Source organism: Arachis hypogaea, chromosome 1 (genome assembly GCF_003086295.3).
Source record: "Arachis hypogaea cultivar Tifrunner chromosome 1, arahy.Tifrunner.gnm2.J5K5, whole genome shotgun sequence".
Lineage (NCBI taxonomy): Eukaryota > Viridiplantae > Streptophyta > Magnoliopsida > Fabales > Fabaceae > Arachis > Arachis hypogaea.
The window spans coordinates 53643738-53663304 of record NC_092036.1 but is presented as its reverse complement, the minus strand read 5'-3'; positions in this window follow the sequence as shown (position 1 = coordinate 53663304).

Sequence of the window (19567 nt, the reverse complement as noted above, 5' to 3'; positions counted from 1 at the left end):
ACATAGTATGCAAGCACTTCATATACATGTCAAAATATAGGGGGAAAACACAATTAGTGAAAAGAGAAAAAAAGCTTTGTGACATATAGCAATCGCAAATTAGTCAAAATTTCAAATGCAGTTTCTTCTGTTGAACAGCTATCACTACGTGGTCCAATATATTTTTTCTTTATATTTTAGTTAAAAAACCATGTATATATTGAAAAAATCCCTCAAACTAATTGACTACAACACTACTATACTCCAACATAAGTAGCTACTTTATAATTTAGTGTGATTTTACTTGGAACACTCGAACTAATTTTGTTATTTCAGCAATTCAACCAAATTAAACTACTAGTATGTAAAATCTGAGAATTTTTTTTGTCATACTTGAGAAATTTATACAAGCCTTCGAGGACAACGGCGGAGGAAGAGAAGCATGAGGACCGAGGCGGAGGCAAGCATACAGTGGAGGAAAGCGGATGTTTCAGAATGACATGAGCAAAATATTGAACGCGGAAAAACAGAGTAGAACACGGCGTGAGCAGAAGATTGAACACGGCAGAGCAGAGCAAAACACGACGTGAGTAGAAGATCGAACATCGCAGAGCAAGTAGAACACGACGCGAGCAGATCTAACACCATGCAAGCAGAAGAAAATAGTGCGACCAGAAGATCAAACACGATGGAGCAAGCAAAACACGCCCTGAGCAGAAGAACACAGCACAACAGAGCAAAACACGGGACGAGCAGAAGAACACGGTGCAAGCAGAAGAACACGTTGGAGTAGAGCATAACACGCCGCGAGCAGAAGAACACGATTTCAGCGAACATGGAGCGTGCTGGAGCAGTGATGAACTCAACGATGGAAAGCAGAGATGAACATAGAATGCGTGCGTCAATGTTGTGAAATTAGGAAAATTGAGTTAGGGTTGGGAGTTTTAAGTTTTGAAATTTTAGGATTAGAGTTTTGTTCATACGTAATTGTGATAAAGGTGATGAATAAATCTGTTATGTGTTTCTCAAATTTTTCTCCCTATCTTTGGTTATGGAAGAAGTAATTTCCTTTAAAATATTTTATAGAAAAAAATTTGTGACAAAAATATTAATCTATTTTAGGCAACATTTATAATGAGAGGTTCATTAAAAATCTATTAGCAATGCTCGTAAAGTATAACTTGTAAATACATAATTGTTGCCTATTTAATTTGTTGATGCAATGTTGTTTTACGTATTCTTTAATTGATGAAAAGAGAATATTTATAACATGTTGACTAATAAAATGTTGCAATAGTATTATTTCTTTGTAACAAATTTCAAATGTTGCTTTTAACTAGTTCAGACAACACTGTTTAAGTGTTTTTTTGCTATACATATTGCAATAGCTGAAAAATGTTGTAATGCCTATTGTGTAAAAAAATAAGTAAATAAAAATTGGATTTATCGGGAAAAAATCGACGGTAGTTGGGCGAGAAAGAAAATAGTAGAGTGTCAAGATTACCGACGGATTAAATAAAGAATTCGTCGCAGAATCTAACGGTACCTACCAGTGGATTGAAATAAAAATCTGACGGTACCTACCAGTGTATTAAACATAATTAAATATAAGAGTAAATTTTACTAAATACACATCAACCTTAAAAAATAACTTTTTAGATGCTTTCAAAAGTACCCTAATTTTTCAGAGACTATAAAAACAAGTATATAATTTTTGTGTGTTTTAAAATTACAAATATGCTTTATAAATTTATATAAAACTAAATCTAAATTAAAGAGTAAATGACGTGATTAAATAAAATGGGGTTCTAAATTACATAAATACAATATTTGAGATTTGGTTATATTAAAGTCCTCTTCTATATTTATATAAATCATGATTAGTTGTAAATTTTTACCATTTTACATGTAATCTGGGTTATCACAGTTTACATATAATATCATGTAAAGCATAAATCGCTATAAGTTGTATTGGTTTATGAAGAAAAAATGAAGAAGCAAAAATTACTGCAAGTCATAGCGGCTTACAAGAAGGCAAAATAAAAGCATAAACTACGATGAATGATAGTTTATGCTCTAAATGTTATTCTCAAGAAAAATAAAAATTTAATTTTTTGTTTTATGATTCATGTACTTATTTTAGCCTATCTTTTACCACAAAGTCTAAATGTAATTTTTTTTACGGTTATATACTTGTTTCAATTTATTTATCTTACAAAGCTTTAATGTATTTTCTTATCTTTGTATTGATATGTTTTTATTATTGTAAAAAAAATCAATTTATTTATAGGAGATAATAAAATCACTTCTATTTTGATAATGTTACTCATTTTCTTTTACAAATTCATACAAAATGTAATAAAAAAATCATGTAAAGAATGACATTATCAAAAATAAAAATAAAGTGATTATTAATATTTAATCATTGATCATTGTAGTGAGCATGCCCACCATCTACCTATCATTGTAAAGAAAATCAATTATCAATTCTTCTTATTTTTTATAATATCATGCTTGACGAACGGATTTTTGCTAGTAAAGAATTTACAAAAGTAATCACGTTGTAAGTATAGTTTCTAAACCAACAAAAATCCTTTCATACAAAAAACTTGGTTGTCACAAGTAACAAACCCCTAATAAATCTAATAACCGAAGTATTCAAATCTCGAGTCGTCTCTCAAGGAATTGCAGGGATATGTGCTTATAATTGGTTATGGAAAAATATGTTTTGGGAGTTTTGGATAAGAGAACAAGAAAAAGTAAATTGCAAAAGGAATAAACTAATAAATAGAAAAACTCTTTGGCAAGATATGAGAACTGGAAGTCCTATCCTAGCTATCCTTATCAATTGTGATGAGAGTTGTTCGTTACTCCCACTTAGTTAATCCTCAATGAATGAAGGAAAGTCAAGTGGACTAATCAATTTGATTCCTCAAGTCTTAGTCAACTCCTAAGGAAAGACTAGCTTTAGAGGGATGCAAATCAACCAGCAACCTTCAATTAACAATCAACAAAGGAGTTTGATAGCTCAGGTGTCACCAATTACTCAACCGAGACCAAGAGGGTGAAATTCTAAATTAAAATTCTCTCAAGCATTTTATCAAACACTTGGAAGGCACAACATAAAAATATAGAAAACTAGCAAGGAATATTAAATCCAAACAACCAATTGCAAACATCAATCAATAACAAATAATAGGAGAAGCAATAAGTCTGAAATACCTCAAATTGTATTAAAAGAAAAATCAAATATAATATGAGAGTAGAAGAGAAAAAAAGTTAAAAGAACATTGAACCTGGAATTAAGAAGAAATTGAGAGAAATCCTAAATCCTAAAACCTAGAGAGAGGAGAGAGTCTCTCTCCCTAGAAACTACATCTAAAACCTAAAATTGTGAATAATGAGAAGTTAATGATCAATCCATGGATTCTCCCACTCTGTAGCCTCTAATCTGTATTTTCTGAGCCGAAAACTAGGTCAAAAATAGCCCATAAATTGCTGGGAGCGATTTCTGATACGTACAGGTCACGGCTCTGTCACGCGTACGCGTTGTCCACGCGTACACGTGGATTGAACTTTTGCCAGGTCACGCGTGCGCGTCACCTAACAGCATGGAAACTATAGCAAATTATATATTGTTGCGAAGCCTCAGATGTTATCTTTCCAACGCAACTAAAACCACCTTATTTGGACATATGTAGCTCAAGTTATAATCGATTAAATGCGAAGAGGTCAGGGTTGACAGCATTGGCAGTTCCTTCAATTTCTTGTGTTTCTTCCACTTTTGCATCTTCCTTTCCATCCTCTAAGTCATTCCTGCCCTATAAACCCTGAAATAACTTAACACACATATCACGACATCGAATGATAATAAGAGAGGATTAAAAATAGTTAAATTAAGACCAAAGAAACATGTTTTCAATCAGAGCACAAATTCAGGAAGGAAAATGTAAAACATGCAATTTACATGAATAAGTGTGAGATTAGTAGATATAATATACTCAATTAAGCACAGGATGTACCACAAAATAATGGTGCATCAAATCTCCCCACACTTAAACGTTAGCATGTCCTCATACTAAGCTCAAGAAAAGGTATAAGAGTGAAGAGGAATGGTAGGATGTATGAAATGCAACCTATTTATATGAATGCAACTAAATGCAAAATGCTTTTACCTACTTGGTTAAAGGTAAATAAATCTTCAAGAACAAAAATAAACTGGATTCCACTAATTCAAATCATAAAATTGAAGTACAAATAACTTACAAGAAGAGGATAGCTCATGAAAGCCGGGAACAAAGAATCGAGCATCGAACCCTCATTGGAAGTGTATACACTCTAATCACTCAAGTGTTTAAGGTTTGATTCTCTCAATTCTCTCCTAATCTTGCTTTCTAAGGCTTGCTCTTCATCTAACAATCAACAAAAATTTAATACACCAATACACAAATCAAGAGGTCTTTTGAAGGTTGTAATGGGGTTAGGGTCAAGGTAGGATTGTATTTGGCCAAGTGGACTAAAATCTGAATCCTTAATTAACCTAAACTTCCCACCTAACTTAAGACAATCCATGTAATTAAAATGAAATATCTAACTTCCCATTAACTATGTTTTTCACATATTCATGCATTCTAAATTTAAGTACAACTCATATGCATTGATATCACCATTAACTTTGGGGCATTTTGTCCCCTGGTTGGGATTATCTCTCTAACTCTAGTTGGAGTTATCCTGCCAACTTTGATTGTAATTTCCACATTGGTTGTAGTTGCCGCCTTGTTGATAGTATCCTTGATTTAGGCGATCATAGAAATTGTGAGTAGCTGCCAAGGTGTTGTCCTCATGTTGAAACTGTGGACACTCATCAGTGTAATGACTATAATCAGCACATATTTCGCATACTCTTTGAGGAACCAATTGATGACTCTGTTGTGATGGGGGGCTGAGGTTGTTGTTGATTCAGGTGTATCTGCTTTAGTAATTTGGTCATCTCACATAGACTCTGTGTGAGAGCGGTAGTCTTACTGCTAGAGGAGACCTCTGCCACAGCTTTAGGATGGTTGTTCATGTACTTGTGATTCTGAGCAGACTCAGCCAAGTCGGCGATCAGTTGTCATGCTTCTTCTGTGGTCTTGTACGTTTTCAAAGAACCATTACTCGTACTATCTAATGTAGTCTTGTCCTGAGGCTTCATGCCCTGTGTGAAGTAGCTGATCAATACCAACTTGTCAGTCATGTGGTGGGGGCATGCGTCTAGGAGATTATTGAACCGCTCCCAATATTCGTAAAGAGTCTCAGATTTGCCTTGAATAATCATTGAAATTTCTTTCCTCAGTCTATCAGTAACTTCAGCTGGAAAGTAGTTTTCTAAGAATTCTCTTCTAAGCATATCCTCGTTAGCAACAACTACTTCAAGTTGAGTGTAGTACCACTCCCTCGCCTTTCCCTCAAGAGAAAATGGAAAGGCGGCTAGCAGAATAGAAGTCTCAGTTGCACCATTACGCCTAACAGTAGAACAGGCTGTCTGAAAATTTCTGATGTGCTTAAGAGGTTCTTGAGCAGGTAAGCCATGAAACTTCGGCAGTAGATTAATTAGTGCAGTCTTCAGTTTAATATCTGCACCCAGATTTAGATGACGTGCTTGGAAAGGTGACAGTGTAAAGTCCGGAGCTCTTGCTTCCTAGAGAGTAATCCTCCTGGGAGCTGCCATGTTCTCTGCGCTCAAATTAACTAAATCAGTAGGAAAGGAGCTTATTTCTTTCTTAAATGACATTTCATATTCGTCCTCAGATAGGACTAACTGACGCCGAGCTTGCCTTATACGTAAAATAGTTCTTTCAATTTCAGGATCGAATGCGGGTAGGCTCGGATCAGGTAGTGAACGCGTCATTCAATGAAAGAAACATACAGCTCATGGTAATAAAAGAAAACAAAATGCAAATAAATAAATTTCAACCAATAAATTGGCACACTTTCTGCACTACTCCCACGTAACTTTCTGCCATATTTTTTTCTTTTTTTTCTTTTATTTTTCTTGTATAATTTTTTCTTTTCTTTGTTTTTCCCAATGCATATGATTAAAGTATTGAATGCATAAACATGCCCTCAACATTTTTCACATTTTTTCAAGAATATAGAACACCCAATTCTCTAACCAGATATCTTCAATCCCAATTTCCCCACACTTAATTCATGAACCTCTCACTAGTCTAAGCTAACCAAGGATTCAAATTAAGGACATTATTGTTTTTCGCTTAGAGTTAGTGATGTGCTAAAGTAAAGAACAAAGGGGTAAAATAGGCTCAAAATTGGTTTGCAAAGGATAATGAAAGGGATAAGGCCATATGGGTATGTAAGCTTAGTGAAAGAAGGCCTCAATCACATAAGTGTATGCATACAATAAACCATGGAAATATAAAATTAAGCAAGACAAAGATCACAATTTTAGAGAGAACAACACACACAACAAAACAGAATATTGGTTGATAAAATCTCACTGGTTTTGTGTGTTCGAGCTCTAAACCATGTTCCAATATAATACTTCTTCAAAAAAGTTTAATAAAAGTTTTAATTCAAATTAGTGAAATGCTATAAAATAATTTCTTGAAAAAGAAAATATTACTTCAACCAAGTAGTTGGTAAAATATGCACAAAATCAAACAAACATGCAATCAAACATGCAAATGCAACAATGAATTAACAAAGGAAATCCCATATTGGTGCTGAGAAGGAACTAACTAACCCGCGGAAGTCGGTATCGACCTCCCCATACTTAAAGATTGCACCGTCCTCAGTGCACGCTGAGATGCGCAAGTGGGCCGGTTGCTCCAACTGATGCTCTTTCTTTAATTGATTATGCAAATGGACTTGTTGTTCACCCCATTTAAAAGCTTTTCCTTTTTTATTTCTTGATGGCTATCTTGAAAAAAGAGAGAAAGGAAGAAGAGTAACCCACAAACAAAGATAGGAAAACAAATAGAATATGGATGGGTTGATGCCAAATAATGAGGATCTCAACTACATGGTAGCTACAACATGCAAGTGAGAAAATAGTAGAAGCAAATGGCATATGAATAGTGCAAAAATTACAATAATGGGTGAGAGAGTGTGGGTAATGAAAGACAATATAAGTGCGTATTAATGCAAATGGAATACAAATGTCATAAAAGATTAGCATTGACATCTAAATAATATTACCCAACAATGGAAACAAGTCACGAAGCACCAAAGGAAAGCAAGAGAAATGCAACAGTGGAATAAGAACATTTAACACCAATAGAAAAATAATAAACATAGAAAAGAAAAATAAAAATATGCATACAGTTAAAATGCAATGAATGAAAGTATGTAAATGAAATGAGGAAAAGAAAATGAGAGAGAAAAGGGAGGAGATGAAATTAGGAAAGGAGGAGGAAAGAATGAGAAAGGAGAGAGAAAAGTAGAAGAATGGAATCTACGAAGCGACGCGTAAGCGTCGCCCACACGTACGCGTGGGTGTTCAAAAGGAGAGTCAACGCGTAAGCGTCGTCCAAGCTTACGCGTGGGTGAGCAAGAATCCAAGTGACGCGTAAGCGTTGGTCACACGTACGCGTGACCACTGGTTGTGCTAAACCCACAATACCAGCACCAAGGCAGCACAATTCTCGGCCAAATCACCCATTGATGCCGATTTTCCATCCACGCGTATGCGTCGCTGACGCTTACGCGTGGGTTAACTAAAATATGGGTGACGCGCACGCGTCACCCACGCGTACGCATGGATTGGCTCATGCGCAAGGCACCCTTCCTGTACAGCTCCCGCGTAACCTTCCGTAAGGTTTATCGTCGCATGTGACGCGTGCGCGTGGTCCACGCGCATGCGTGGAACGCACTTTTCTCTCTTTTTCTATGCAGAATGCAGGGGATGAATGCAGACTATATGCAGTAATAAAGAGAAGAGTCACTAAAATGAAACTAAGAAGAGAGAAAGGAACGATCATACCATGGTGGGTTGTCTCCCACCTAGCACTTTTACTTAAAGTCCTTAAGTTGGACATTCGGGGATCACCTTGTCATGGTGGCTTATGCTTGTACTGATCCTTGAATTCCCACCAATGTTTGCAATTCCAATAACCTCCGGGATCCCAAACTAGGCACATACAGCCGTCAAGCAATCTAAAGTAGGTGACAAGGCCCCAAGAGTGTTGATTGCTAGAATGAATTCCGGGGTCCCAAACCTTGCTTTTGCACCCAGGTGACAAGCAATCATAATTCTCACAGAGACATCCAAACAACCTTCTAGACCCATTCAATTAAGCTCTACACCAATCCTTGCACTTCAACTTGGAGCATGCAACCATATTGAACCTTGCAGGATAACTCTTACCACTAACCATCTTCCTTTTACTCTTAATGCCACAAAGAGCTCTAAGTTGACCATCCGTCTCCAGTAGCCCATATTCAAGTGGGAAAGTAAAGGTTAAGGCTAAGAATTTTACCCACTTGAATGTTGTATTGGATGGTAATGGCTTTGGGAAAGGTGTTTCTAATGGTCTTGCAAGTTTCACTCCCTTGTGCTCTTCCTTGAATTCTTCCACCTCTTTGCAAGCTTCTTCAACTTCAACCGCTTCTTCTTGTTAGCTTTCTTCTAATTCAATCTCTTCTTCATTACCTACCAAGGGCATTGGAAGTTGTGCTTCTTCTTCTTTAATCTCCATCTCTTGATCAACCTCTGCAAAGTCTTCAACCATGATATACCGTGGAGGTTGTACACCCTCCTCAACATCAACATTAAACGTCTTGGAAAGAGGCTCTATGACTTGAGTTTCCCATGGAGGTTCCGCATCTCCTAAGTCTTCAACCACTTCATCCTCTTTAACTATTGCGGCTTCGTCCAGTTGTTTTAGTATAAAATTGTACTCCTCCTTGATGATTTCCTTTCCATGACAACGCCCTTCAACTACTCCTTCATCTTCAAGGGTCTCTCCTACCTCCACATTTTGGGCCTCCTCTTGCTTCTCTTGAAGTATGCGTGCGTACAACCAATCCATTATGTCCCTAAGACAATCTCTTCGTTCTTGTTCCGGGTCAATAGCATCATTGGAATCATGTTGCTCTTGGATTGATGGATATGGGTATTCTTGCACGAAGGGTGGCGGTGCACTGAAGCTTGAGGGTTGAATATTGGAGGTGGAGGGTTGGTCCATGCGGGATATAAGATCTTGGAGTTTAGATGTGAGACTAATGAGAGAGGTAAGTGTGTTCTCCATGGAGGTTTGGGGTGGATAGGAGGGTTCATTTGTTAGGAGAAAGGGCTCATAACACGGAGGTGATTCCTCTTGGTAAGGATATGGAGATGGTGAATATTGAGGTGGTGGTTCTAAGTATGGCTCATAACGCTCTTGGTGTGGTGGGTAAGGATTAGGGTCATATGGGGGTGTTTGGTGGTAAGGGGCTTGTGAGTATGGTGGTTCAAAACTATGTTGAGGAGGGGGTTCATAGACATGTTGTGGTGGGTATTGAGTGTCACGTAAAGGTCCACCATAACCATTGTCTTGGTATGCATCATGGAATGGTTGTTTCTCGTGGTATATTGGAGGGGTTGTTAATAAGAGGGTTGATCAAATCCTTGTGGCTCCTCCCATCTTTGATTGTTCCAACCATGGTGCATGTTGTCATTATAATCTCCTCTTCCTGCAACATAATTATAACCACGCTCGTAGCCAAAGGGGTGAGAGTTCATAGTAGAAAAGAAAAACAAAAACTAATAAAGATACGCAACTAAGTCCTAAAACTAACAAACAAGTAAAAAGAAAATATTTACAATAACCAATAATAAGGCACACGTTTGCAATTTCCCGGCAACAGCGCCAAAATTGACATACAGAAAATCACCGATCAAGAGTTTATAAAGAAAACAAAGAAGTGCTTGATAAATGGGCTGGATGTAAAATCCTGTAAATTAATAAAATAATTATGAGTTAATAATATTAAAAAATTAAATTTTATAATTTATAGGAGTAAAAATATTTAGAATAAGGATTTAAACACTAATTTTAAAGGTTTTGACCCGAAATTTGGCCAATGGGCTAAACCGGTTGAACCGGGCCTAAGTTGGCCCAAGTCCACTTAGACCACCTCACATATATAAGCAAGCTCCAGCCTTTCCTCCCCTTCCCGTTTGACCTCACGTAGAAGAGAAGAAGAAGAAAGCAAACCTAAACCCTAAAATTTACTTTCAACTTCAATCTTCCGTAACTTTCAATCAGGAGCTCCGATTGACGAGCCATTTATGGTCACATGTTCGTTGATAAACCACTATTTTATGGTTTACAATGTGTTTAATTGTGTGATTTTATCATGGTCTTTACCCACTTATTCATATAATTAGCATGCATTTATATTTCCTTCCTAAAATTATTACATGATTGAAAACATGCTTCTTTGGTCTTAATTTAGCTAATATTAATCCTCTCTTATTACCATTTGATGCCTTGATCTGTGTGCTAAGTGTTTCAGGCTTTATAGGGAATGAATGAGTGGGATATTAGGAAGGAAGCTTGCAAAAATGGAAGGAACACAAGAAATTGAGGAGATGACCAGCGAGAGGTGACGCGTACGCGTCAGCGACGCGACCGCCGGAAGAAAGGAATTCGCAGTGACGCGGCTGCATGAGTGACGCGGACGCACGGATTGGAAAAGCAGAAGCGACGCGGAGGCATGGATGACGCGCCCGCATGGAAAAGAAAAACGCCGAATGACGCGTCCACGTGAATGACGCGTCCGCGTGACGTGCGCGATCTGCAGAATTACAAAAGTCGTTGGCAGAGATTCTGGGCCGGATTTCAACCCATTTTTCGGCCCAGAAACACAGATTAAAGTCAAGGAACATGCAGAGACTCCATGCTTTTCATAACTCACAATTTTAGGTTTTAGATGTAGTTTTTAGAGAGAGAGGTTCTCTCCTCTCTCTTAGGATTTAGGATTAGGATTTCTATTAGGATTAGGATTGTTTCTTCATACCAGGTTCAATAATTTATGTTTCTCTTCTACTTTATTTACTCTGATATTTTTATTTGTGTTTAATTGATGTTGCCCAATTAGCTGATGATATTGTCCATGTTAGAATTGACATTTTTATTTAATATAATTTGAGGTATTTCAGACTTATATGTTATGGATGCTTTGGCTTTATCCAATTTATTTTCATTCAAGTAGATTTTATTCCCTTTTGGCTTTAGTTGATTAATTGGTAACTCTTGAGTTATCAAACTCATTGTTGACTGAAAATTGGGATCCTTCAAGAATTAATTTGAGATCTAATAATTCTAACGTTTCCCAAGGAAAGACTGGAATGAATATTCGAATTAATTCATCCACTTAACTTACCTTCATAGTTAGAGGTTAACAAAGTGGGAGAAAAATCCAATTCTCATCACAATTGATAAGGATAACTAGGATAGGACTTCTAATTTCTCATATCTTGCCAAGAGTTTATTTTACAGTTATTTATTTATTTTTCTTATCATTTACCATACTTGTTCCTCACTTTCAAAACCCCCAATTTACAAACTCATAACCAATAATAAGAACATACCTCCCTGCAATTCCTTAAGAAGACGACCCGAGGTTTAAATACTTCGGTTATCAATTTATTTAGGGGTTTGTTACTTGTGACAACCAAAACGTTTGTAAGAAAGGTTGATTGCTTGGTTTAGTAACTATACTTACAATGAGAGTTTACTATAACCTCTAAACCATCAATCTTCAGTTCTTCATTCGTCTCGGAATACTCTTCAATTTTATCCAAACAAAGTGGTAAGAAACTTTGTATTTCATGTCCATTTCCCTCTTCCTTTCTATTTTTGTGTTTTGGTTAAGGGTGATGAAAGATTTTCATGATTTTGATGATTTAGGTGTAATCTAGCATTGGGTTATAGTTGAATTTTTTTCCAATCATTGGTGGGTAAAGTAGGAACCATTATCCCCTTTGAAGTTTCCAATTTTATAAGGTTGGGGTATTGAATTTGTGAATGTGTATGAAATTATATGAAATTAGGTTGAATATATGTGAAGTTGATGTCAAATTGGTGAAGTGGAATGCTTGAATTGGAACTCTGGTGGTTGGAAGCTTGTCAAGTGGACTTTGGAGACTTGAAAGCTTGAGGATAAGAGGTTTTGTGGTGTTTTGTGGCTTAGGAAGGAAATCAGCCAAGGTATAACTTTGGTTTCTTGTAGTTAATATATAATGTTGTGTGAAAACTTAGGCTACTTACATTAGGATAGGTTTGAATAATGTGAATTGGTTTATTTAATTGATTAGATATGATATGTGCATGTAATGTGAATTGTTGATGTTCAAATGTTGAAATTAGTGAAAGAATTGTGAAATTTAGTTGATGATATATTGGATATTGAATATTAATAATTGAATGTGTATACATGTGATGTATGAGGAGTATGATGATGAGTTGATGTTTAATGTTGGTATTTGTTGAATAGATCGAAAGGTTTAGGTGTTGATATGTTTGTGGAGTGACTAAGAGGCATGTGACAATGGTTAGGAGTAATTAGCATTGATTTAGTTGTGATTTGGGTATATTTATGAATGGAAATTGTTAAATTTGGTGTTGAATATGTAAATTGTAAAGTTGGCGGCCTTGTGAGTTGAAATTGTTGAATGAGGTTGATGTTGAAGATTGAAATTGATTAACTGAAATTCAATGTGATGTGGATTGTGATAATGATTATTTGGTGTGATTTGTGTTTGAGATGAAAAGGTGTTAAAAGTCATTGAAATAAGCTAGCAAATGGAAAAAGATTGAAATATCAGGTGTTGGAATGATTGAATATTAATTGAGAATTTGTTGATAAGGTGAAGTAGTGTATGGTATTGGTTTGGTATGGTTAATTTGGTTTGGTATTAAGAGTTATGAAAACTAGAGTCTTTTAATAAATTTGTTAACAATCTATTTTTTACCAATTTTGGTGGGCCATAACTTCGTCCTTGGAATTCAGACTTCAGTGAATTTTGTTTCAAATTGAATACGGTTATGAGAACTTTAAAACAATATAAAGATGACGAAAATTGGAGTTTTGTAGAGAAAGTTATGGACGTCGAAAATTAAGTATAAAAGAAACTACTCTGTGATGTTGCAGAAAACCAGAAATTCTGGTTTGGGTGCCCATGCATCCTATGGTGTGCACGCACAGAACAGGATGTGTGATGAGACTCGTGCATACACAGGAGGGATGTGCGTACGCATGAGGGATGTGTGTATGCACACCCTGAGAGTTTTACAAGTTGTGCGTACGCACACGCTAGGAATTCGCTGTAGTACATGCGTACGCATGATGCCCTGTTTTCACACTAAAATTCTGTTTTTAACTGTTTGATCTTTCTGACAAGCTTGTAAATATCTGTAACCCTGTTTAAGGTCCGATAGCTAGTTTTTAGTCTTCAAAATAAGAGCGAACATATTAAGGATGTTGAATTGATATTGAGGAAAAATTGGATTAAGTGTAATGAGAGTTAAGAGGAGGATAATTGATTCTTGATCAAGACATGATGAAAATGATTATGATGAGATGTTGAGTTTTGATGGGGGTAATTATGATAATGAGAATGATTTGATTGTGATTATGAGGATATTGTGAATGAAAATGAGATTGAGATATGATGATGAACGTGATTATGATTACGAATGGAGTTGATTGAGTGATAAGGAATCAAGGTTAATGTTTGAGACACTTGAGTAGTAGCAAGGATTATGGTTCGTCCCACTTGCTTCGGGTCAGTATTTGAGACACTTGGGTAGTAGCAAGGGTTGCAGTTTGTCACACTTGTTCCGGGTTGAGTTCGTAAACACCCGGCTGGGTAGTACACAGTAGTAATGGTTCGTTCCACCTGCTCTGGGTTAAGCGGGTAGTTTGCAAGGGCTGTGGTTAGTCTCACTTGCTCCACGCTGTGGTGTTTCTGTATAGGATTCTCTTCCGAACATGTCGAATTTGGATGTATAACTGACAGATGATACCATCGGTCATAGGGCAGACATACATCATATGCACTTGTATGTTTTATTTGAGTATGTATTTGTTTGTCTTGCCTAATTGCTTATCTGTAACTAACTGCTATTTGATCTATCTGTTGTATCTGTTATTCATTTCTGTGTTTTTCTTGTTTGTCTTGCATGTGTTGTCTGAAAATCCCTCATGCTGGTGGAGGTGACGCAGAGAGTTATTCTACATAGAGTTTGGAGGATTGCTGACAAGTAAAACGAAGAGTTAGATTAGATTCCTTAGATATAGTTACCCTATTCTGGTTTAGCAGAAACTTTAGGATATAAATATGGGTTGTTGGAGTTTTGGAATGTCATTGGCTTCCTAAGACATTATTTATTATCTATGCGGCACCTTTACCATACTGAGAATCCGTGGTTTTTATTCCATACATATTCTGTTATTTTTCAGATGTAGAATGTGAGGTACCTCCCTGAGCATACTGAAGGCTCTGCTGAAGCAATGATCTACTTTGGAACTTTATGCTTTGTAATTGTGTGTGTGTGTGTGTGTGTGTGTGTGTGTGTATGCAATACTCTCCACTTTGTATGTTATGGTTATTGTTGAAAGTTCCTTAAAATTGATTCCTATTTAGTGGAATTAGGTTTGTTTGGTTCCTTGGTTACGGAATTGTCATATTATTTTATTTGTGGGTTGTTGTTAGGTTTGTGCCGAACAACAATGCGTGTATGCAGGAGATGACTAATGTCATCAAGATGATATACGACCATCTTTGGCCCAGCTACAAGAAGATCACATTGAGACCAGGGGTTGAGGGTTTTAGAAATGGGCGGTAATTACTTTTTTTTAGTTTCAAACCTTCTTAACTAGTTTATATCTTCTATCTTGCTTAACTAATTTTAAAGTTTCTTTGTTACAAATGCATTTTAAATGGGACGCTGAGCACTGATGAGCGGATAATTTATACGCTTTTTGGCATTGTTTTTAGATAGTTTTTAGTAGGATCTAGCTACTTTTTAGTATATTTTTATTAGTTTTTAAGCAAAATTCATATTTCTGGACTTTACTATGAGTTTGTATATTTTTCTGTGATTTCAGGTATTTTCTGGCTGAAATTGAGGGACCTGAGCAAAAATCTGATTCAGAGGCTAAAAAAGGACTGCTGATGCTGTTGGATTCTGACCTCCCTGTACTCGAAATGGATTTTTTGGAGCTACAGAAGACCAAATGACGTGCTCTTAACTGCATTGGAAAGTAGACATCCAGGGCTTTCCAGAAATATATAATAGTCTATACTTTGTCCGAGTTTTGATGACGCAAACTGGCGTTCAAACGCCAACTTCCTGTCCTATTCTGGCGTTAAACTCCAGAAACATGATACAAGCTGGAGTTAAACGCCCAAACTGGCATAAAAGCTGGCGTTTAACTCTAAGAAAAGTCTCTACACATGAAAGCTTCAATGCTCAGCCCAAGAACACACCAAGTAGGCTCGGAAGTGGATTTCTGCATCATTTACTTATCTCTGTAAACCTAAGCTACTAGTTTTAGCATAAATATTACTTTTTCTCATTGTATTAAACGTCTTGGTTATTCTGGTTCTTCCTCTGGGGCCAAAACTAATGAACACCATTATCACTTATGTATTTCCAATGGTAGAGTTTCTACACCTCATTGATTAAGGTGTGGAGCTCTGCTGTTCCTCGAGTATTAATGCAAAGTACTATTGTTCTTTTATTCAATTTACGCTTATTCTTATTCTAAGATATTCATTCGTACCCATGAACATGATGAATGTGATGATTATGTGATGCTCATCACCATTCTCAACCTATGAACGCGTGCCTGACAACCACTCTGTTCTACATGAAAACAAGCTTGAATGTATATCTCTTGGATTCCTGGTCCATGACGCATGGTTGCCTCTCCTGACAATAGAGCCTTCTATTCCGTGAGATCAGAGTCTTTGTGGTATAAGCTAGAATCAATTGGCAGCATTCTTGAGATCCGGAAAGTCTAAATCTTGTATGTGGTATTCCGAGTAGGATCTGGGATGGGATGACTGTGACGAACTTCAAACTCATGACTGTTGGGCATAGTGACAGACGCAAAAGGATCATTGGATCTTATTCCGACACAAGTGAGAACTGACAGATGATTATCCCTATGTAACCCGTAGCTGGACCATTTTCACTGAGAGGATGGACGGTAGCATTGACAACGGTGATCCCCCTACATACAACTTGCCATGGAAAGGAGTATGAATGATTGAATGAAGACAGTAGGAAAGCGGAGATCCAAAAGGAATAACGCATCTCCATACGCTTATCTGAAATTCCCACCATTGAATTACATAAGTATCTCTATCTTTATTTCATGTTTATTTATCTTTTAATTATCAAAATCCCATAACCATTTGAATCCACCTGACTGAGATTTACAAGATGACCATAGCTTGCTTCAAGCCGACAATCTCCGTGGGATCGACCCTTACTCACGTAAGGTTTATTACTTGGACGACCCAGTGCACTTGCTGGTTAGTTGTGCAAAGTTGTGAAAAAGAGTTGAGATTATAATTGTGCGTACCAAGTTGTTGGCGCCATTGAGATCACAATTTCGTGCACCAAGCACAATCTAACCATCAGGAAAATATTCAACCATAGAATGGGTCGGTGGCTCCAACAGATACTGGATGATGTTCGTCAGGGGCGGGACCACCTGACGCCCTGACTTTAACCGGATATAAAGAAGGCTCTGTTAGTTCATTGGGAGACCGATGAGGGGTTTAGACATCGGCGTCTCCCCAACAGAGCTAACAAGGCATCGACCAGGTCATCCAAGTATACTGGCAGTTCAGTGACCTTCATGAAGACTAAGGCCAGGCTGGTACGTAGTGACTTTAATTTTGTTAATAACGTAGTTATATTCTTTGACATATCATTACTAGGCATCCTAATCATATTGTTTCAACGCAACATATGTAGTCGAAGTAGTTGGATCGCAAGGAGACACTGGCGAAGACGTTCAAGTACACCCGTACGCTGAAGGAGAATAATAGAGACTTGTTGATCAGCAATCTCAGGACCATTATGTGAGTAAGCATACATTTGATTATCTTCTGCTATAAAATTATTAGAGATTAACTGTATATCTATCGTACTAATCACAATAAACTTATATTAATTACACAGGAATTCTACACACAGAGACTAAAGGCCAGACTCAGCAGTCTCAACAAAATGGGGAGAACGCCACCGATGGCTCTGCAACTTCAGTCATCGATCCTAATACGATGTGGCACGAGACCGCTTCAGCACCGTACAAGAACTGTGTATACGGGCTTGGTTCGTTCTTCACTAGCTGCATCTGCACCTCCACATTGAGGCCGTCGTTAGACTTGCCACCAGTCTAGCCATCGAGCCCGAGAAAGGTATGGATTTAAGGCTGCAGGTGCAGGAGCTCCAATGCAGCCTTCACCAGAAGGCTCAGGAGCTAAAGGATTATTGGGGGATATCAGAAGATCCTCATCCGCGTGACATCTACGGATGAACTCAGTCTAGAGTGTAGGGAGTCGCCGGAGCGACTTCAACGTATGGAGGCTCAAATGAAGGTGTACCAGCAGGGCGAGATACACACCGTTGACATCAACCTTGCTGGTGGCAGTGGTTCTGCTGGTGGCACTCGGATATCACCGCCTTCTGCGTCGCCAACTCAAGGCTTTGGGACCAACGATGACGACGAAGAGGAGGAGGACTACCTGGATCTGTAATTATTTTTGTTTCGTTTTATTGTTTCATTATATTGTATTTAGTTGATGTACTTGATTTTTAATTTATTTGAATATTATATTATTTATTTTAAACAATATATTTTTAATATTTATGAATTGAACATTAATTGTGTGAAAATTAAATTTAAATTTTAAAATAAATTTGATCATTCATTTCAATTTTTTTAAAAAAATAAATTGACGTCACCGTCAAATTTACTGTATGAATAATTCGACGGAAATAGTGCGTGAAATAACATTTTTAAGCGCCGACAATACCGTGGGAAAAATTCGACGGTAATTACCATCAAACTAAAAAATTTCGACGGTAAATCCGACGGTAATTAACTTACAATCGGATTTTTTTCGTTTTTCGACGATAAATTCACGGTACTAAGCAGTTTTATTATAGTGTCTGCTGGTCACATGGCACCAAAACACGTGATATGATGCCAAAGTTACCGTCGGAATAATTCGATGGTAATCAGCAACTTAGTCTTGACAAATTCATTGAAAAAACCGATGAAAAATCCATTGGTAATTAGCGTCGGACGAAATAAGTCCCTGGTAAACAGTTTTCGGTGCCGTTTATACAAAAGTTTCAAGACGACGGTAAATCCGACGGTACTCAGCACATTTCTTATAGTGAAAAAAATTCCTAAATCAAAACAGAATAAAAAAATACTGAATCTAAACCAATCCATGAACTAAATCTGAAAAAAAAAATAGGAAGTAGGAGGAGAACAATATACCTGGAGGGGGAAGGAGGTAGCTCCGGCAAAGTGGTGGTAGCACAGACAGCAAAGTGGTGACGGTGGTAACCAACCAGCACAGTTGCATTATTAGGATTTTTTTAAAATAAATTAAAATAATAATAGGAAGAAGGAGGAGGACAACATACCAAGAGGAGGAATGAGGCAGCTCTGGCGACACAAGGAGCAGCGGCGACAGCGGTGCGGCAATAGTGGTGAAAGCGATGAAAACGGCGATGATAGAGCGAACAACACGACAGAAGGAGTACACGCAGTCTTTGAACGTTATTGGTGGTGGCCAACACTGGTGATGGGGCTGTCGGAGGTGGTTTGTAGGAGAGAGAGGGGGAGAGAAAGAAGAAAAGGTTAGAGAGAGAGTAATTCGAAAATGAGGGGAGAGGGTTCACGGTTTGAATTTAGGACAAGATTACCGTTGGTAATGCTTTGTGAATGACCAAAACGCTACGTTGCACTAATTCGGATTACCGGCATATTTATCGGCCGGTAATAATCGCGCCATTTTTTATTCTTTTTCCTCCAATTATTACCGACGAATTTACCATCAAAAAACCAAATCCGACGATAATTTTTTTATTTGTCGAATTTATTGCTAAATCTGCCGGTAAATCTGCTGCTAACGTATGTTCGACGTTAAATCTGACGAAAAATTTAACAATATTCAACATTTTTTTCGTAGTGATAATCGAATCTTCCTCTTAAGAGTGCTAACGTAGCTTGGGAACAAGTTATATCGTTAACCCTAAACATGTTCTTTCCTCTAATATTTACAGCCTTGTCGTCCCCAAACGGTTATACTTTGTGAAGGATTTGTTGGTAGCTCCTTTTCAGCACTACGCCTACACAGACTATGTTTATGCATGCGTTCAAACGTCATGGCAAACGCCACCCAATCCTCAAATCCAAGCAGCTGCGTATAATTCTACAACTTTTATTTTTCAATTATTGCATCTATCTTTATAACTTGATTCGTTGATTGGTTCCTGTTTCGTTGGAATAACTATGACTACATGCCTAAAAAGATTGTCTATCTAAGTTTGACCTTTACGCCGTT